This window comes from Uranotaenia lowii, chromosome 2 (assembly GCF_029784155.1).
Source record: "Uranotaenia lowii strain MFRU-FL chromosome 2, ASM2978415v1, whole genome shotgun sequence".
NCBI classification, from domain to species: Eukaryota; Metazoa; Arthropoda; class Insecta; order Diptera; family Culicidae; genus Uranotaenia; species Uranotaenia lowii.
In genome coordinates, this window is record NC_073692.1 from 128,677,656 (window position 1) to 128,700,078 (window position 22,423).

General features: G+C 34.6%; 1 protein-coding gene across 1 annotated transcript in view; it reads left to right on the forward strand.

Moving 5' to 3' along the window:
- The first annotated feature begins 10,839 nt into the window (after window positions 1-10,839).
- Window positions 10,840-22,423, forward strand: part of LOC129744081 (serine-rich adhesin for platelets-like) — a 324,036-nt gene continuing 312,452 nt past the window's right edge. Inside the window, exon 1 of the mRNA XM_055736434.1 lies at window positions 10,840-11,103. The gene's annotated coding sequence lies outside the window, so the exon portion shown is untranslated. The remainder of the gene's footprint in view (window positions 11,104-22,423) is intronic.

Below are 22,423 nucleotides of genomic sequence, written 5' to 3' on the forward strand. Positions count from 1 at the left end.
ATAGTGATCATATAGAATACAACTTTATTGGTGTGCCCTTGTTATTTTGCTACAGTGTTGCCAGTTAATTTAAAGGCTGAGTATAGATAATTTTTATTGTTAATTTTCAAATTTGCTTCGAAATTTAACATTTTTGCCAAAACTTTTCTTTTGAAGGAATTATAAGAGAGCTAAGCTAAAAAATGTAAAATTTAAAGTTCTTAGCTCGAAAATTTTGTTCGCAAATTTTCATAAAAGGAAGTTGTTCCAGAAATTCCTATCGATTTTTTTTTCAGAATAGTACGGTGCAAAATGGTCCAAATGGGCCTACAGTGGAACTGTTTTCCTGGTGCATTTTTCTTTAATTTTAGCTGTTAGGGGTCTTCAGAATATTTACTAAATTAGACCGTTCCTCATAACGTGAAAGTAATAATGAAATAAAAACACTATGTTTTAGGAGATAGAAACAAAATAGACCAAGAAAAATTATTATGATCACATGGGAGAACTATTCCCTTCATTCAGATAGACATCGACACTCAACCAGTATAATATTCATACGCCAGGTTGGTCTCCTGTAGTAGAATGTTAATACATGGGCCCCGGAGAGGCGCAAGATGTGGGTTCCAATCCTACCGGGAGACAAGGCGAATTTTTTTCGCATGTTTTTCAACATCGATTTTCTCTTATCTAGTCCCCGAAATTTCATCTAACACAGTTGGATTCATTTCTCTACAAAAAAAAAGTTTCGCTGACTGAATGTTTGAGTCAAGACCCATCTCTGGGTCGCAGTTTAAAAATTGTTGTACAAAGTTATAGATATCATCAAAGTATTAAACTTTGCTGGAATAATAACAGCTCTATCTCTATTCAATGCAGATTTATAGTGTTTTTAGTTTGAAACATACTTAAAATTTGTATATTATACTTAACTATTATTAGTTTAGCAGAAACAAAAATATGATGTTCACAATATTTATTGAGACACCAAATTCGCCCATTTTGCACTTGATCTTAAGTTTACACGATCTTTCTTTCCGAAGTTATAGCAATTTCAACTTTAATATTTTTTTTCTAAATTTTGCGAATATTTTGGATAAAATGGGGCAAGTGGATCCATAAACAAAGTACCACATCTTGAAGCTTGATTCAAGTACTACAAACTTATTCAGAAACTACTCCCCATGCGCCCGTTTTTGAGTACGGTTGGCATAAATTTGTTAAATTCTTAGTTTTTAACGAAAAAACTCAACTCATTTTTGAAATTAAAAAAAAAATTACAACCAGTGTCATAAAATATTCTTCAAAAAATACCATTCAATAGTCCTCTTAACGTTGCAAGTTCATTTGAAGACACCTAAACAGATAGAAAAGATTTGAAAGATATAATTTATTTTTATTTTCTCGTTAAAAACTAAGAATTCAACATATTTATGCCAACCGTACTCTAAAACGGACATGTAGAGACAAGTAGTTTCTGGCTAAGTTTGTAGTATTTGAATCAAGCTTCCAGATGTGGTACTTTGTTTATGAATCTACTAGCCCCATTTTACTACACGCAAAATTTAGATAAAATAAAACTTGAAATTGCGATAACTTTGGAAACAAAAATCGTAGAAATTTAAGATCTAGTGCAGAATTTCTCAATAAATATTGTGAACATCATATTAGTGTTAATTCGAAACTAACCACAGTTTTTGAGTAAAAAAAACAAATTTTAAGTATGTTTTCAGCTAAAAACTGTGCAAATGTGCACTGTATAATGATAGAGCCCTCTTTATTTCAGCATATTTTTATGATATCTTCAACTTTGTACATCCAATTTTGTCTCAATCTCCTCAAATATAAAAGTTGATGTTTTAATTTTTATCATAGCAGGCTATGACTGATTTTTGAAACATAGTAAATGTTCTGAAGACACCCACAGCTAAAAAGAAAAACAAAAAACTAGGAAAAAAGTTCCACATTAGGCCTTTTTGGACCACTGTGCGTTGGATAGGGAAGAGTCTCCTCTATAATTTTGCATACTTTCAGCGATGCTGTTTTACCTTTTTTTTTATTGTTTAAAAAAGACACCGTGAAATAGTGTAATCCATTGAAAACGTAACGATTATACTCGATATTTTGATTATATCGTTGTGAGGATGCGAGTCATCAGCGTAAAATTTGACAAAGGAGATTCTGTAGAGCGAAAAATCCTTTGTATGTAACCATTGAATTTTGAGGCAAAGGCGAAGGACTACCCATGACTACCGTAACTTAGAATTATGAATGTTGTGGACATTGGTGCTTCGATCTGCGTTATATTCTCCAATCAGGGCTTTTTTGACCGTTCAATTGAGAAGTTTTTCATGGGCTTCCTTACTGGCGTTTGGCACTCGAATTTTTTGCCTATCATCTCTAGTTTTGAAGATATGGCGTTTGCAAGTTTTCATATTTATTAGTTTTGAGTAGGATCCATGTTTGATAACTGATGTACTTAAACCTAAATGCAATATAAAACTGATATTGTATTCAATTATGTTATTAATCGTGATGCTGCATATTATCCCTTTTTTTAATATTTCGTAACACTAAGATTAACATCTATTCCAACACTTCCTCTACAATACTTCTTATTTTTAAATTTCAATATTTTAAGGTTCGAACTAATATAAACATATTATTTTTCGACGTTATTCGCAATAAATTAAACAAAAGTTCTTTTCCGTCAACTTGCAACGTTATTTTTTTTTAAACCTACATAAATTCTCAACAAGCAACTGATGCCAAATTGCAATGTTACGAATTGCTCTACGTTTATTAACTGATACTTGAAAGCGTGTTCGAATCAAAAAGTGGTCACACTAAATTGCGAGTAAATCGATTATGAGTTTATTTAAAAAAAATCAAAGTATCTTTCTTCTTGAAGTTCAATTTTGCAATATGTATAAAAGACAGAAAAAAAATTCAGTTAAGATCTCGGTCGACCAAGTCCAACTTGGCGAGCTTTTCAATTGACGTCTGCCATCAGATTTTGTACAGTTACCTCACTTTATTCACTTTCTTTGCCGCAGTTTGCTTTGATCTGCGTCTCGGATCTGGCAAAATTGGCTTAACATGGTGTAAAATTTTGCGTACTCCCCCTCCCCAATGAAACGTATCATTGGAGCTCACCCCTTTTCCTCCAACAGCATTCAAAAATGCTATTTTGAGATTTTTGTTCAAAATCATGCTTCAATTTTGAACCCTCATTATCGATTAAAATCCACTTTTCTTATCAAACTTGAGGGTTCAATATTTCATTCTAATTTTTCCTTTAAAACTGTTATTTGAAAAATTAGGTTAGATACTTGATCTATTTTTTCAGAGAACATTTACTTGGCATCCTAGCATCCGAGAAAATTTATTCATAAAAATATAGATTGAGAATAAGTATTTTTTTTATAAATTTTTCAAGTTGGGAACATGATGATGATGGAATTATGAATTAAGATTTTAATGTCATATTTGACAAATAAGGCCTTTTGAGCCAAAGGACTGCAAACAAAAAGACGCTTTCAAGTTGTTGTGTCTGTCCATTTTCCATACAATTTTCGAAAATTTGCATTCTTCTTTTGAGCGTTACAGTCTGTAAATGGAATTCTTTAAATCTCAAAAAACCATAAAACACAGAATTAAAAATGTCGAATTTTTTGGCTTTTAAAGCCCTTTTGGATCTGAGTTCCTCTTATATAATAACTCTAACTAAGTATATCCTTTTATATCAGGCAAATTAAATGCACAGTTGCAAAGAAATTCTGGTTACAAGAACTGATTTCATGTGAGGGTTGGGGGGGAGGTGATGGGAGTGACCACCCCCAAGCAGCAAAAAACCGTTACAAAATACTCGCCAATGTTGGAATTTCTATAAAATTTTAGAACTTTTCCTAGTAGGAGTGGGATTTATAAATTTTCAAAATTTTACAATCCGTGGGGCTGTTTGTTAAATAAAAGAGTATATTAATCACTTAAAGGCTTAAGATTCAAGAACAGTCGACTCGCCAAACTAAAACAGCTGTAACTTGAAATTCGCTGGACCGATTATCACCAAATAACTTTTGTTGAGGTACCTATAGTGTTGAATTCGGATTTACTGACCATATAAGTTGTGCAGACCTGTCCGGAGCTCTGAAGCCCGGAATTAGCACTGGTGGCCCACAGAATCACTTACAGCCGCGGGAATCGCACGCACTACTCGGCTGGCTCGCTTGCTCGCCGACTGACTGACTGGCTCGCGTACACGCTCGTGTCGAATGACGAAGTGTCGGTTTTATCCATTCACACATCCCCCTCCTATCCCAAACAAAATGTGATTGAAAATATTGAAAAAAAATACTATCTCATACATTTTAAATGGATTTTCTCAAATTTTTTCAAGACCGCAAACTCAAGGAATTGACAGAGTATGTAAGCAAGGTATTTGAATGTTGAGCTGCATTTAGAGTGATAATGCATAATAGGTTATCTTATCTCAACACTCTCGCAATTTCTTTAGAGAACTCTCAAACATAAAACAGATTCACATTCATAAATCTTAATGAGAGGTAAAAAAACCAACGAAAGACCTGGCATCATTTGTTACTCTATTGACAGACTTTTTAATGCTATTTAGGTTGCAATACGATAGTTTAAGGTAATTTCTTACTCACTTTGCAAGATAATCATTGGAAAATCTTACTTTCGATGCAAGGTGCAATTTCTAACACCAATTGGTCCGTTCTCAAGACGTGTTCATCGATCAATTCGAAAATCAGTAAAGGAACTGTTTCATACATTTCCTGCAAGCTGCCCAGTGTATCCCATCTACTGTGTTCAACCAAACAGCTTGACTCCTTTTTTTCAAGAGACCTTCTAAACCTCGTCTTTCAATTTCAAGCTGTCCAATAAATATGCTCTCACTTTTTTTGTATTCAATTGTATTGCAAATCTTATTCATATCTCAAGCTTTAAGCCGTGACCTTGCTGTTATTTCAATTCAAGAATGCTTATCGTATTTACTCGATCCGTTATCTCGACTCGTTAAGTATTGTACTCTCCTATCTGCTTTATCACTATTTTTTTCATTGAAATGAAATGAAATATTTTAGTATAAATCCCTTTATAATATCGATACGTTTTAAAATTCGTTCTTATCTCAAGCTTTCCTTCCAACTCGCTTAGTTTCCAATGAGATGCAATACTTAAATTGTCTTTTCAACATGCCTTTCAATTCCAAGCTGTCCTCTCATCACGCTTGAATTGGTTTTTATCAATACGTTTAGGCTGCCCTCTCCACTCGCCTTTTAATTTCCACCTATACTTGTAACACGCTCAAAATTTCTGACAATACTTAAAGACTGTCCTCTCAATTCGCGTTTCAAATCCCAAGCTGTTCTCTCCATTTCAATCGATTTCTTCAGGCTGTTCTCTCAACTCAGCTTTCAATTTTAAGCTGTCATCTCAACTCGCTTAAAATTTTTATCGATTTGTTCAGGCTGTCCTCTCAACACGCCTTCCAATTTCAAGCTGTCCTTTCAACTCGCTTGAAATTTCAATCGATTTATTCAGGCTGTCCTCTCAACTCGCCTTTCTGTTTCAAGCTGTCCTCTCAACTCGCTTGAAATTCTCGTCAATATGCACTGGCGGTCCTCTCAACTCGCCATCCAATTTCAAGCTGTCCTCTCAACTCGCTTGAAATTGTTACCAAAACGCTCAGGCTGTCCTCTCAACTCGCCTTTCAATTTCAAGCTGTCCTCTAAACTCGCTTGAAACTAACGTCAATATGTTCAGGCTGTCCTCTCAACACGCCTTCCAATTTCAAGCTGTCCTCTCAACTCGCTTGAAGTTGTGAACATAATAAAGCTGCCCTTCTGACTCGCTTAACATAACATGTTTATTATTTTTTTCGAGCTCTCTTCTCAACGGACTTGAAAATTAATCTGAATTGTGATTTTCTTCTTTTCGGCATTATTCCCGAATGGCACGTTGCCTTTCTTCCACTTTGACCGAAATAGCTTTCGAAAATCTTCCAACAGTGTTGCTTGTCTTAAACAAGTTTTGAAATGTTAGGTAATCGAACTACTCATTTTTCCTGTTTTTTGCAATGGGTAAATAATAAACTGTTTGGTTTTCAACCTCGTTTGATGAAAATTAATTTAACGTGAATCGCATTGGTTGTTCTTTTTTTGGTTCGCTTTTTGTTCTAATTTCTCGTCTTTTTCTGTTTCGTTTCTGAAAAATTACCTGTCACGGTCGCCAAATGTGCAGACCTGTCCGGAGCTCTGAAGCCCGGAATTAGCACTGGTGGCCCACAGAATCACTTACAGCCGCGGGAATCGCACGCACTACTCGGCTGGCTCGCTTGCTCGCCGACTGACTGACTGGCTCGCGTACACGCTCGTGTCGAATGACGAAGTGTCGGTTTTATCCATTCACACATAAGTTTTGTTGTATCTTTCATACATTTGAGCTACATAATATCTCAACCTAAAATAAATCAGCAAATGGTTGTGCATTTTGTATTTACATCAACTGTTGAGCTACTATTTCTTCATTTTCTTCAATTTCAATAGAATGACACATTTGAAAAAAAAAAGTCTAATATGGAAGTGAATACGGTTATTAGTAATACCTTAAACTTTTTTCTATAGACGGAATATATCTATAACATTTATGAAGTATATTTTGTAATCGCTTATATAGAAAAAAAACAAGAAGGAAATAAGCTCAGATCGAACAAGTACAGCTCTCAAAAACTGAAATAAGTTGCGCTTTCCTCTACAATAAAAAACAATTTTTCTTGTTTAAGATGTTAATTTTAGAACGTTGTTAAAAGAAAATGAGCTTTGATTGTATTTGCCTCGACGTAAGTACTTACAAATGAGGCCCTCAGAGCCAAGGGGTATATGTGCAAAAATTATCAATTTTGATTTAATAATTCCAAACGATTCTTCATAATTAAAACTACAATTGATGATTTTTCAAATTTTATTTACATACTTTAACGTTTGGTAGAGAAATATAAATTTTAGACAAATATACGCGAAATGGCCGAAAACATCAAATTTAAATTGTGTTTTCTCGAAATTAACTTACTTTTTTTAAATAAATTATTTATTTATCCTTCAAAGGCTTGTTTGCTGCGATATTTTACGTCTTTCATAAGCTAAAATGCACTTATACCCCACCCTTTTGGCTCCAAGAACCTCATATATTTTGAGCTGTTATCATAATAAATAATTTTAATAATGATTAATTGTTTTTATAAAAAAAAATCTATTCTCCGTTCTTCAAAAACTTGCCCTTGTTTTAATTTTTCAGGAAAGATAAACCCAGTGATTAAACTTTCCCGTCATCAGTCGACTATTTTCTCGGAAAAAGGTCATTGCTCAAGTTGAACATTCAGAAGATATGTGTACAATTTCTGATCAACACGGCAGAATTTCAAGATTTACACCAATTATATCGCCGATACTGCTTTTAGCTCATTCACACAAAAATATTTAAAATTTTAAGTAGAAATCCAGCTTAATAATTAAAACCCACTCAATATTTTCATTTTTTATTTTTAAAATATACAAATAGTTGGGGAATATCGAGTGCATGAAAAAAAAAATACGATTTTCCACTTTTTTCGTTAATTATTCTTTGCAAAATTGTTACTATTTGTTTCGATAAAAATAAAGTTCCAAAAGTATCATTCCTAAGAATTTTATTTTAATAATCTTATTTTAGGATCAAATTAATTTTTAGAAATCGAAGAATAGAAGAATTAATAATAAAACATTGTTTTCGAATCAGAATTTAGAAAATACTTCAAGAAAATGATAAAATATTCAGTTGTAAACTAATAGCAATCATTAAAAGGCACTTTTCTCAAACAAATGTGTGGATTTTCAAACGTATTGTAGCAAAATGAGAATCATTTATATTTTGGTGAAAGTCTTGCGCTGATATGAAGATGCTCAGGGCAAATATTGTAGATAACTTGAAGATTTTTTTAACATTTTCTTCTACCTAAATGTGTGTATTATTCGTTTATGAAATGAAACTTAAATCGAAAGATTGTTTAAAGAGTTATTCAAGTGATAATTTCCAGAGGTCGGCATTAAAACGCTATTCGCTAGTTAGACCGCTACATTTTCGTTTTAATATTTATTTTTTATCTTTATTTCTGGAGAACTAACGGCTCAAAAAACTCCATCACTTTATAGAAAATTACATTTATCAGCATTCCTGCTTGAATAATTGCACCTAGTAGAAGTTTGTTTATCCTTTTTTTTTTCAACTGAAATCCCGTAAGAAAATAAATTTGACGACAAAAAAGTAGCGGACTAATTAGCGATTAGCGATTTAACGCCAGACACTAGAAAAAAACATGTATCAGCATTTTTTCTTGACTGATTACTTGTGGTGACGTTTTTATCTGCGAGTACAAAAGTTTGGTGAAAATATAAATTGAAACGATAATTATGTAACAAAAATGGAGCAGACAAATTAGCGATTAGCGCTTTGATGCCGAACATTATTAATTTCTAGACATTCAAACAAACAAATGACGAAAATGATCTTTTTACCAATATTTAATCGCAGTGAATATTAAAAATTCGCGGATTGTTTTAAAAAAGGGTGTATTAGTTGTGTTAAAGAATATTAAAATAAGTAGATATATTAAGAAAATTTGTTAAAAGTTTTCACTGTTCTTCTTCAATTTAAAAATTTTCAAATTTCCAATTTTGTGAAATGAAATTTAAAGTGAATATGACGAACAGTGTGCTGTAAATGTGTAAGTTCCATTAGGACCCCCCTTCTCACCCTCCCTCCACTCGCTTTCTCAAAATTAAGGTTTTTTCGCCAGATATTCACGCCTTTATTGACTGATTTTTGAAAATTTGGATCACCTCCCCCGAAGCCAGTTCTAGGACCATGCCTGTCAGGAACAGTTTTTTTCTGAAACCCAAGCAGAGAAATTGGGGATATAGTAAATGTGCCAACAGTATGATTTTTTTTTAATTTAAAATTTTTTTTTTTGAAGATCTGAAGATGATTGAAAATAAGTTTATCGAAACGTGAAGTAACGAATTCCATAATCAATTCAATGATCGTTAAAGTTTATTTAGATTTTTGTAAGAAATTGGTAACTAATCACCAAAATAATAAATTTGTTAGCACTGACTTTGCTCAAAATGCATTGAAGTATCTCATAGAAAATTTGAAAAATCGAGCATTAGATGTACAAATGTTTACATTTTTCGATGCCTTTAAAAGCTTTACTTACCCAGTATGACGGATTGGCCTTATGATATCACCTACGTAGCCTGTACAGCTTTTATTATCTTTTATCAACATCACAAATCTACGACATCACAAATATGTATATAAAAAACTTTTAATTTTCAAATCTTTTTTATTTGATTCTTCATCATTAACAAACATTGATGCATCCTACCCCTTTTTATTATTAGGGTGAAAATCGCATGCTTTTGTAAATTTCGAAATAACTGATAAAACCAATAACTTCTCTCAATACGTCAAGCCATTGAAGTTAAAAAGTGATGCATGATTTTTAAATCTCGATACATTGTTTAAAATATATGTCATGTTTTATTATTATTGTTTATGCTTCTTTTTTTAGCTTCCAAAAATTCCATCATGTGCTAGCAGATGGTATCTTAGAAAAAATTCAAATGATAACGTCTGAGTCATAATTAGCGGGAATAATTAGAAGTCATATTTAAAGCATACGCTTTATAGAAAGACAAACAGCAGTGATTCTATTATGTCTATATTCGTCCACAAAGATCGGGTATAAGATTTTTTTTTTCCGAGAGCGTTTCTTTTGGATGTTTTTGGAGGTTGAACTTAAAGTTCACTTTTCTACCCTTCTGATGATTTGAGGTCATGGCATTCAAGTTGTTGAGCTGCGTTAACCTCTTCACCGATTTAGTATACGGACTGGAATTATAGGATATCATACACTCAGATTGGACGACATGTCTTACCCGGTTCGAAGCGATTGTTGACTTCAGACCGATTAGTGTCAAAATAAAAGAAAACGAAATCAGTCAGTTCTGATCGGTTTAGATTTTGTTCGTATTCGATCAGTTTTTCTGAGTTGGGCTCAAGATTTTTTATGACTCTTTAGTTGTTTGAAATTTCCAATTTTAAACTGAAAACCAATAAACTTAACAATATTTGTTTCGTATTTGACCTTCTATGGTCCAATACCATCAAGTCACTGCTATAAAATTATGCACAGCATTTATAGGGAGATGATTGTTTTCTACATGTACTACATGTACTTATCTGCTTCAAAATTTCTAGATCTGACATCGCTAAACTGTTGTTCAGGACATTTTGCTTGAAAATTTCATTCCCGTTTTGATTTTAGCTGAATGTTAAAAAATCAACTGACGAGTAAACTCTCCCCAAAGCTCTTCCTAATCGGTAGATAATATGTTGCATTGTTCAGATGAAATTCATTCCCATCTGAGTTCATTCAAACAACTCGCAGAACCAAGTTCACCACACTCTCTGCAAGCGCCACTCGATCGTAGAAAGCAGACGAGAGCAGCAAAACAAATCACCAAAAAAAACCTCAACTCTAAGATCGCAACCGGCTTAGCGCAGAGCACACCTGTACACCGAGCCACGTACCAGACCTGAAGCACGCATGTGGTAATCCGCGCACCAGAGACCAGGTATAAACAATCCCCCGAGGGGAGACCGACTAATGTTTTTTCCTCTCCCGACTAGAAGCGAGAGTTGAACGACTTGGAGCATGCTTGGAGCCGATCGCGAGACCCGACGTAGTATCAAATCTCTTGGGCGGCTTGCGCTTATTTAGTACGGTTTAGTGTTTGCTCGCGTTCGGATAACCGACCGACCTACGAATAGAACTTCGGAGCTACGCGTACGCCATTGCAAAATTTCTTGGAAAAGCAGGGTTTTCCTAAAGACGATAGGCGTTGTTGGAGTTCTAAGTTTAACGGTGCGTGAACCTTGGACGATTGATGCGTATTGCGGTGTAAAGTTGAACGCGTGGAACTGTTCTTCTGGGGTTATGATTGAACGTGTTTTGTGCAAAAGTTGGTTCTAAAGGTTGTTTTTTTTGGGAAAGTGAAGGTAATCAACGTCACCTAATCAGTAACAGCTCATCAACAACAACATCATATGATGTGCGGCGGCTCGTGTTTTAGAGTTCGTTCATTCGTTAGTAGAAGCACTGATCAGTGGAGAATGCTTGTGTGATTGGGAAAGAGCACCGTTTTTTAACGATTTTATTTGTGCTAAAAATGGAAGAGATAACTACCGGGGGAGCTGCGCGAAATGTGTATGTGGCTAAGCCGGAAAATGTTGGCTGCCGGTTTATGTTTTGAGCCGCGAGAAGCCGAAACAAGTTTGTGCGTCTGATGGCCTGGTGTGGTCCCGAAAAGTGGGTCAATCGAGAGTTTGCACTTGATTAATGTGTGTGCATGGTTTTTTCTTCTGTCGTGTGAGCTGAGAATGCAAAAATTATTCGTTAGAAAATCGTTTAAGTATGAAAGAGCTGCGCCGCGGCTCGGTGCCTGTGAAGATTGAAGAAGACTTTCCCCCAAAAGATTCGAGGGATACGGCTGAGGGTGGCAGTTTGTTATGGTGTTTTTGTCGTTTGCGATTATTCAGTCACAAGTGGGGTTTTTTTTTCAACCAGTTTTATTCGAGGGGCAAGGTACAGTTGCTGGCAATCATTCCCGGTTGGCAAAAACCAACCACGCCTGAAGATTAAACCGCAAAGCCGACGAGAATTTAGTGAACCTGCCGGTGAAAGGTTTTCACAAAAGTTGACATCTCTTAAAACCCAACCCGGCTATAACGAACGACAAAGTGAACCGCAAAAGTGATTCTGCGTTAGTCTGGCTCAGCCCTCTTTCCCAGCAGTCTCCCTTAGCTGCTGCTCGTTGATGTGACGATGATCATAAAATCTCAAAGGAAGGAGTGAAATTGTCACCGGTCTCGGTCTTCGTTCAGCTGGACCAGTTGCAAAAAATACGAGGTTCAATCAAGAACCTGCCACCTCCTGCTCGCTCCGATCATTTACATCCAAAAGCCCGAAAACCGGACGACGAGATTTAATTTTATCTCGTTCCGAGGGCTTTTATGCAATTTGCATAAATCTTTATGCAAACGATCGGCTGCTGCGGCGAATAGAATGGATGCTGCGCTTGATTCTGGTGCTCTCCGGTCGTTCTGGAAGCTCCGGTAGCAGTGATTTCTCTATGAAGCAGCGGAGACATGGTTTATGCCGGATTTATGCGACCGAACAAATTTCTACGCTTCGCTTTTGCAGCAGCGCGATTTAGGGGCGGTGAAATATTTTCAATCTATCTGATAATGGCAGAGTATTTTCATTTCATTAAAATATTTGATGCAAAGCGAAAGAATCATTCGATGTCCTGGCTCAGTTTTATACTATGATCAACTTTTTGATTTGAGTCAACACCCGAAATTGGCTTCTTTGCTTTATACCGATCTCTGAATTTGTAGAAAAAAAACTCTAAATTTGTAAAGCTGATTCTAAAAAAAACTTTTTAAATTCAGTTTCTTTCGACTCCAGTGTCCTAAAATATCAGAAATGATTAAATGGATTTTTCAACATTGGGAGAAACAGAAAAATAAAATACTTTATGCAGTGTTCGGCATCGTTAATTGAAAAATTAGCGGCGCTAATTAAATCACTAACTCATTCAAATTTAGCGATCGCTAATTAAAACCGCTAAATCAGCTGAAAAAGTTATCGCTTCAAGTTTAAAGCGCTAATCGCTAATCGCTAACTGTTGACTAACAATAACGTAAACAGCATGGCCAGAGGATGGATTATTGTTGCATCTCAATTCGTTTGCTCAAAAACTTTACAAATATGGTGGATTATTTATTGTGTCCAGTCTGATGAAATTTTTTTTAACCAGTTTTCACTTTTTTTCAAACTTTCAAAATAGGAATGCAAAATTCTTATGATAGGAGCATTGCCAAACGTGGATCTATAAAACTAAATGAAATGAAAATCCAAATTCATTCTATGGCATTTTATCTTATCTTTATTTTACCTGATTTGAAATATCAGTGAAAAACTGTATTGTGAAAAGTAAATATCTCATCCACTTCAAACAAGTTGTAGGAAGTGGATTTTTCCAGCACGATTCGTACATGTATTAAACGAGACTTGCCGGGTGGGATAGTAACGTTGAAATCTAAAATAAAAAAAACTTGGAAATTTGGAAAAGCCTTTGAAAATCCATTGTTTAACCTAAAAAGCACATTTCAACAAATCACCACATGTGGACGACCATGCTAAAGTCACGTAAAATATTGATCAAGTAGACCGTGGACTGTACTTTTGCAGGCAAAAAACAGTATCGAAAAGTTGACCTTTTAGCTATGAATTACATAAAGGATGTTTAAAATAGTTTAATACTCAATACTGATGTTATGAAATCGTTTGGTACATCTTTGTACCTGAAAATAATCACATTTTCGTAGATGACGGAAAGAATTAAAGAAACATAAGCTATCAAAGAACGAAAGAACATAAGCCGTAAATATCATGAATTTTTCGAAAAAGATACAACGGCTCACCGACAGGACTTGAACCTGCAATCTCCGCGGAGATTGCAGGTTCAAGTCCTGTCGGTGAGCCGTTGTATCTTTTTCGAAAAATTCATGATATTTACGGCTTATGTTCTTTCGTTCTTTGATAGCTTATGTTTCTTTAATTCTTTCCGTCATCTACGAAAATGAGTTTAATACTGTTTAACTATATTTCTTGAATTCTTTTTCTAAGAATGTTGAGAAAAGAAGTACTAAAAGAGAAAATAAAAGTAAATCTGTATGAGGCATTCCTGCCCTGAGACCAAGTGAGACGAAGTGACCACTTTCACTTGAAGCGCATATTGGTGTAAGAATGATACCCGATGTCTACTTAACTTGTCAAACGACAAAAAGTTTTCTTCTATCAGTAATAATTCGTGAATTTGAAACAAGTAAATGGAAGTTAGCGATCTTCATTTAGCGGAACCAAAAAATAGCGGAACTTTTTAATTCGCTAGCTCGATCAAAATTTAGCGGCAAAATTAAACCGCTAACAAAAAGTTATCGGACTAACTAGCGATTAGCGGATTAGCGTTTTTGTGCCGAACACTGACTTTATGGATAACTAGCTTAAACCCTGTGTGCGTTGCAACACATCCATCCGGGAAAAGTTTGTATCAGATCTTACAGAAATTATTCTGAAATAAATTTCTTGTCTTTTTTTGTTTTATTTTTGTGGATTATTCCAAAAATCTTCCTGATGGCTCAAAAATGTATAGGTACCATAAAACGGGGTAACATTGATCATCAAAATGAATGTTTTTTTCCACATAACCAAACCAATAACTAAGTCTATAGTTAAAATGTCTCAAAACTTTTTTTCTATGTTTAAAAATTTATAAATTGAGTTTTAAATTTGGAAAAACTTGGTTTGTTTTTGGAAATTTCAAATGTAAGTAAAAATGTCATTTCAAAACTTGAAATATCTATTTTTTCGCTAGCTCGCAAACAAACACCCTTTCTGATGATATCAAAGCGTTAAGAAGCAAACGGATGAATTTATGTGAGATTGCATTTTTTTTACTTAGTAAAAGAATAGTTTTGGTTTAGTTTTTGTTGTAGTTTAAGGTAATTTTTTATATTAAAAAAAAAGGGACATTTTCCAAGGGTAAGCCAGTCTTGAACAAAATGCTAGAAACCCTATAAAATGGTAATTGTTGAAAGAAAAAATAAAAGGGGAATAGTGAGAAGGCCTAGGGAATTGAATGAACACAATATTTCTTTGTTTTTGTAGTTAAAATTTAATTAGTATTGTTAAAAAATTTAGCTCCTTAATTTATGCAGCATCATTGTCCATCTTTCGATTTTAATTTTCGTTCGGCCTTAATACAATAAGGATCACGATGTTGTTTTTTGGATTGCGATGAAATCTAAACCAAGAAACACCTAAATTCAGCATTCTATATTTCAGAATTCACTGGACCAAAAGTTACAAATTTAGTATCTTCAAGTCACCGAAAGTGTTGTGTTCGATTTTGTATAGTTTCATGATTAATTATATAACATTTGTCTCAAGGGTAGCTCACTCGTAGTAATGAAAGAACGAGAATTCTCATACTTGGTCCGCAATTTGTTAACAAATAGCGCTTTCGATTATAAGCATTGGCAATCGAGTTCTCCACTCTCTAAATACTGTTTATTTTGTTTGTTTATTTATTTGTATTTGTATTTGTATTTGTAAAATTCGTTTAAATGATCCTAAATGTTTCGAACTGCCTTGGTGACCACACAAAATACGTGTACTTCTGTAGCAACTCGCCCTTGTTAAAAAAAATTTGATATACACTATTTGGCAACATTTTTGTACAGCCAGTAAACTACAAAACTGCATTTAAAGAATTTGAACTTGATCAATTCTACGTCCTGGAGGTGAATTTGATGTTTATTTTCAGCGGTGTGTAAACTCGCTTCGGAAAGAATCATTCGGCTGATTTTTTCCGAGTTTAACTTGTTGTGTGCAGATTGATTTTATCTTCGTTCCAATCATTACGTGATTGCACACAAAACAAAGAAAACAGTTCTGCATCGATGTTCTCCATGCATCGCAGGAATAAAATCACACCACCAACGAAACAACAGAACGAAGCTTACCGTACACGAATGCACACGAGCCGCGAGCGATCGTTGCCGACGGACCGAGTTAACATTCCTCGCACCCTTCTCTCGGTTGTTTCTCGTTCCCTTGTATCTATTACTTTGAGCCACGCCCCCATGCGTTATCCGATTGATGTGTTCGGCTGCCGAATGAAAACGATTTGAATTTTGAATTCGCAGAACCAGCGTCTCCAATTTTCACATTCACAACAGAAAAATATTTCAAATGAAAGGCCAAAGCATGCTACTGTAAGTTTGCTTACGATGATTTCAGATGAAATTCCTCGGTGTTTCGAATGATGATGACGTTAATGATTTTCAAAGTGCACCTGATGATTTTCAAATGAAAATCGAGATCTTCAATTTCAAACGAAAATGAAAATTGTTATTTTTATGTAATTTTTTGTTCAATCTTGTTTTTATTTGTGATTATAAACTATTTTAATGGGAACTAAGCCAAGAGCTCTAAATTCATTTAATATTTTTATTTATTAATTTTTTAAGTAAGAGGAATCGATTTAAAAGCAACGAAAAATTCTAATATTAAAAAAAATATATTTTTGCAATTTTGATAGCTTGATTCTGTAAAAATCGTCCCATTAATGTGTATTTATAGACTAATGATCTTCTTATTTGAAGATTTTCAGCAAGACATGAAAATGAAAGCGATGATTTTCAATCGAAAAATTTTTTCTTTTATTTGACTGTTATGCGGACCGGTCTGAATGTTTTGTTTACTGACTTTCATAGCAACCTGAAACTTAAAAGTTTTCATTTGGCGGCAAAAAAAAGTGATTCAATTGTGAACTTCCAAAGCAGTCTAGATTGAAATGATTGAATGAAAATTGGAGACCATGCGCAGAACTGTACGTTCGCTTCGCTGATGTTCCCCCCGATTGCTGTTTACTCCTGCCGAGTTTACCCGAAGCTTACTTCCTGATGCTTTCCGAGTTGAACTATAGATAGCATCATTGCAGTTTGAGTTTAACGAAATAAAATCGTTCTGCAAAGAAGGGCAAAGTGCGAGTATGTAGACTCGCGATTTTAACATCTCTGTTTATTTTACGAAAAATTTCAGTTTTTAGAAGAACTTTCCCATTTGTCTAATAGGCTTGAAGAATTATTAAATGTGAAAACTTTACATTTTCTAAGGCGTTGAATAATCCTTTTCAAGAAATACAGAAAATTTTTGCTGTAGGAGTTATTCCAAAATTCCGACTCTTAGGACGCAAGTGCGTGGAATGTGTCCTATGTTCATTAGGGTGGCAACCCAATGGGTCATGTCGAATTTCGAAAACCGACCATATATGTACATTTTGAAGATTGGCCCAACAAACTGACTTCTATAAAATTTCAGCTTAGTCCAGTGGACGGCAGCCTTTTAAGTCGGAAGAGCCAAAAACTTCAAATTTTCAAAGTTTCAGAATTTGAAAAAGCCAAATTATCGATTTCTTGTATTTGTGTTTAATAAAAAAAAAATAGGTACATGAATGATCAATAAACTAAGATAAGATTTAATGCATACTATGAACTGCTTTCTTTTCTAATCAAGCCAATTTATTATTACGTTTGCTTTTTCCCAAAGCTTGACCTTCAAAATAACGAAAAAAATGAAGTTGGTCGAAGTTGTGCCAAATTAAGCCGATTGTCTTCCATCGGCACAAAAACAACATATTTTATTTTTTATCACTCCACCACCGTTTTTGCGTAAAGGCATGATTCCAGATCCGACTTAAAAAGAGTTTATACTTTGTGGGACCTATTGCAGGGCTTTGCAGAAAAAAAATGGTAGCTTTGGAAGCAGTTTTCTTTGTATTTTAAGCCATTCATCCTGTCAATCGTTATGAAAGAATGATTCCTCCTTAAATACTAGACATTAATTTTTTTTGCAATTTTCTATCCTTGTTTATCTCCGGGAAATACAGGCGAGACTTGTCAACGAAAAGTTTCTGGTTGGAAACATGCCAGGCGACCGTTGAAGAGTTCGTTTTGCTGCCCATTACAACATTTTTCAAAATATCTCTCCACAAGCAGTCCAAATATTTTTTTGCACGATTTTACCACCGTGTTTTGTTTATTTTACCGGTGGGCAGCTTTTCTACTTTGTGAAAATAAAGTCAAGCCTATTTATAAGTCAGCTAGACGAACCAGTGAAAAAAAATCTACTTTTTTATCACTGCCCCATTCATATTTTCGGATCGAGCTTGAAGAAACCTCTCTCATTCCTCTCACTTCATGGAATTAACAATCTCCACTTTTATTCAAATTTTAGCTCAACATTAAGTCCCCTTGAACGTCTTAAACGATTTACCACATGAACTTTTCTGGAATTATCTCGATTCTGCTAAAAAAAAATTGTCAATGAACTTCAGTATTGGACGCTATCTCAAAAACTACTTGACAGATTGTCACCAAATTTTGCGCACGTACACATGACATCACTAGGTACAGTTTCACTGAAAATTTTATCAATTTTTTGTAAGGATCTAAAAAGGCGTCGATCAGGGCTTGAATGCTTTGATGGTTTGTCCAATCTTTCCATATATGTTTTCCCTATATCTTTTTATTTTAAGATAGCATAATGTTTAGAACCTCAAGAGAATGTTACTTAACATATTTATATTTTCCATGAAATTTGAACTGTTTTGAAGAAAAAGTTTTTTTTGGAAACATTGGTCGAAAATTGCGCAGATCGTTTGTGATCAATCGAATTGGATCGAAATTTGTATATGGTTTTCTCAAAAAGTTTTCCTTCTGCTCTCTTTAATGTGTTTTTCTATCTTTTCTACGCGAAGGCACTTTACCAATCTTTATCTAAACTGAGGTTGCCAGGCTGTCCAGATTTATTCAATTTATTTATCAAATGATTAAAAAAAATTGTTTTGAAAATTGCTTTTTTAATTTATGCGTCCAAAACTTTTTGATCAAGTTTTATGAAAAAATAATCATAAAAGGTTTTTTGGAAGTCTAAAATACAATTTATAGTTTGCTGATGAGTTTTGTTGAAAAAATATTTCTCACAAGTTATTCATCTTGATTTTTGTTGAGTAATTCTTGGGTTCTGATCAAATTTGTCTGGATATGGCTATTATCTTTGAACTTATATACCCTGATAATACAAGTTATGTATGATCCAGACGAAAAAAAACTTATTCCAGCATGTATTCTTCTTTCATATCTTTGCTTTTTTGCTTCTTCTTACGGTTTAATTGACTCAATAGTGTGGCTGACGCTTTTCAATAACTGGTTCCAAATGTTTGCTGTCTTGTACAATTGCACCCTCGCTTCTAGATTGAAAATTTGTGAAAGTACGATTGAAAAATATCGAAAATTTCAAAAGATATCAAGGCAGTTCAATTTTTCAAAGCTTAAATAAGTTAAGCAAAAGTCCCTGTTTTGGATTATTTTTGTTAACATTTTTTTTTTCAAACGAACACAAACACATAAAGGATCTCAATGAAACTTGATGTTTTCTCGAAGAGATTCCTTTTTCTTAACTCTAAGCCTACAAACTTACTAGTTAGCATCTTACAAATGCTAAAACCACCAACTCGCAGAAAGTGTACCATGTATGCCGTGACTGGGATTCGATCTCATACCCGCTGGCTTAGAAGACTTGAAGGCTATGCTCTACGCCACGGGCTGCGGCAATTCTTTTCATCCATGATTTTCAATAATTAAGGCGTATATTTCTTTTGAATTTGAAATGTGTAAGAGATTCTATATTCGAGAAGACTTTATGCCATACATGCTCAAAGAACTAGTTATCATCCCAACGTCTGCAATACTTGTACAGTCAAAACGTTACATTAAACTAGCCATAATCAGACGTTGATAATGTTTTATAGTATTAAGCCTCAACCGCACTCGGCAATCTGAACTGCGATTTAAGTTGCTGAAACTTGTTTTTGTTTACATCTTGGTTGCTGAAAGAAGCAACAGGTCTCCCATACTCGTCAGGAGATCAGAGACATGCATGTTGTCGTCTAGTTTCAAATCTAAACATAACAGTAGTAAACATTGTAAAGCTGATACAAAATACGGTCTTTAGAACCTTCAAACAGGAGCTTTTTCACGCTTACATGTTTTGATGTGTTATATTCGCGTTTATTGGTAAACTGGCTGACCCGGTGTGATAAATAAATTAATTTTTGTTTTCTGAAATATTCTTTTCTGTTCTCAAAACCTGACCAAAAATTTGTATTCCAATCAACATATTGTATCTTAAATTAAGACTCTGTATTTATTTATGCATAAATTCCTAAATTCTGCCTTTATAAATGTTTTACTATTAGGAGTTTCAGGAGTTTTACCGAGCCAAAATTGGTTCCGCTTGCTTGATCATTTTCCAAATAATTAAAAATAAATAAATGAGAGTCAAGAAAACGTTCCTCGAACCCCAATTCCTTACATGTAAAATTTCTTGAGTTATTAAAATAAAGTATCGGTGCTTCCCTCTCTCTTTTCAAGCTCCCCACTGAAAAGAAAGGAGGAGTATTAAATTCTTATCTCCATATACTTTCCCATGACAAATTTGACCCTTTCTGCTTAAAATGTCATCGAATTAGGCAAAAAATATTTGAGAGCTCCTCACTTCCATATTCATTCCCCCACTGGAGGGTTTCCGAATAAGCATTGAAACATTTCTCCATCCCAAAAATCTCCCCTACTAAAGTTGGTTTCTTTTGCATGATTTATTCGATGAACATGCAACATAAAAGTATGAGGCTTCCGTCTCCTCTTCATATTTCACTAAATTGAAAAAGGGAAGGGTTCCAAATAATTATAGAAACATTACTCGTATAAAAATACAATCCCATGCCTTTCGACTGGTTTATTCTCGACAACTTAAAAAAAACTATGGTGGCCCCTTCTTCTCTTCTTATTTTTTTACTGGGATCAGAGAGGGGTCTCAAACGACCACAGAGTCTATTTCCGTATCCAAATATCATCCCATGCCAAATTTAGTTCCATTTGCTCGGATATTTCACCAGTCATGCAAAAAATTGTATGGGAGCCCTCCCCTTGTTGTTTCTCTAATGAAATATGAGAAGAGCTTCAAACCGTCTTGGGAACATTTCATTCACCTAAATACCCTCGCATGCCAAATTTGATTACCCTCGCATGATCAGTTATCGAAAATTCAAAAATTTTTATGGAATCCCTTCCCACTTCCTATCTTCCCAATGAAAATCGGGTGGAGCTTCAAACAACCATTGAACCTTTTCTCATAAGCAAATATCTTCCCATGCCAATTTGGTTCTATTTGCTCGAATGGTTGTTGAATTTTGCAATAAAAATTGTATGGAAGTCCCCCTACTCCTTTCAATCTCTCCACAGGAAGAAGGGAGGGGTCTCAAATAATCATTCAAATATTTCTCCTATCCATATTCCCTGACTAATTGCTTGACTAATTCTCGGATTATGTTAAAAATTGTTAGATAGCCCCCCTTCCCCCTCTTATTTCATCTCTGAAAAAATGAGGGGTACCAAAAATTTATAGAAATATTTCTTGTAGCCCAATCCCCTCCCATCGCGAAATTGCGAGGGAGGGGTCTCAAACTATAATAGGAATATTCCCCGGCCTCAAACGCATCCATCTGCCAAGTTTCAAGAAAATCGGTTTTGTCTTTCTTAGTCTATTGGGAACAGACAGAGAGACAGACAGAATTAAATCCAATTTTCTATACATTTATAGATTTTGTTTCGTTTTTTTTTTATAAATTTTATTTTATTTTATTTATTCTATTTTATTTTTTAATTTTAACCCTCACCACCCACCCACCGAAATACAAAATTTCATTAGTAATGAATTATCGAATATTGAGCATTCGAATTTTCTATGTTTAGTATAACGTTACAAAGAGTGCTTTAAAAATAAATAAAAATTTGCAAAAAATCATCCAATCATAATTTTTTTACAACACAGTAGTAATGATAACAAAAATTCTACCTAACCAAGGTAAAAACTACTGCCACGTAATGACCTCAAACATATTAAACATAATCCAAATTCCCTTTATATGAGTTCATGATACATTTTACTTTTCCCAGTTTTTTCTAGCTTTTATGCTACAAGAGAATACCTTTGTTATTGTTTTTATTTTCTTGCAATTTCTCAACTATCGAGTAATCATCGGCAATATTGCGCTGATCGCTTTTTCCTTTCGCTAAAAACGGCTCCCACCATCGAGGAACACCTTTCAAATGGCCAGGTCACTTCTTACTTAGTTGCAATCCAAATTGTACGATACGCATTCACTGGAACTGCCAATCTTCCGAATTCGTCACACCGGTATTCGTGACCCAGCTAATGATGAGCCAGATCTAAAGGGAAGGACGGGGCTTTCTTTCTCCGCATTCATCTCCGGGTGAGATTCGTCATGCCATTCATCTCGCCGTAGCAGCTCATACGTTAAAAATGGATCCCCGCCCGGAGACGTTCCTTCGTCGACACACTATCTGGGGCCGCAAATCTTTATGAACCTTAAGAAAGGAGGGAAAAAAACGAACCATGATGCGGGCAAAAATAAGAACTTCGCACAATCATGGGGGCACACTATCACTAAGCGTGGAAATAGGTGCCTGGTCTCGGACTTGAAGCGCCATCCCAGCTGGTTTACCTTTTCCGAATAAATCTTGACACGGAAAGGCAGAATTTAAGAAAAATATTGTTGATATGAATTGTGAATATGTTTTGCATAACACATGCATGATTCGAATT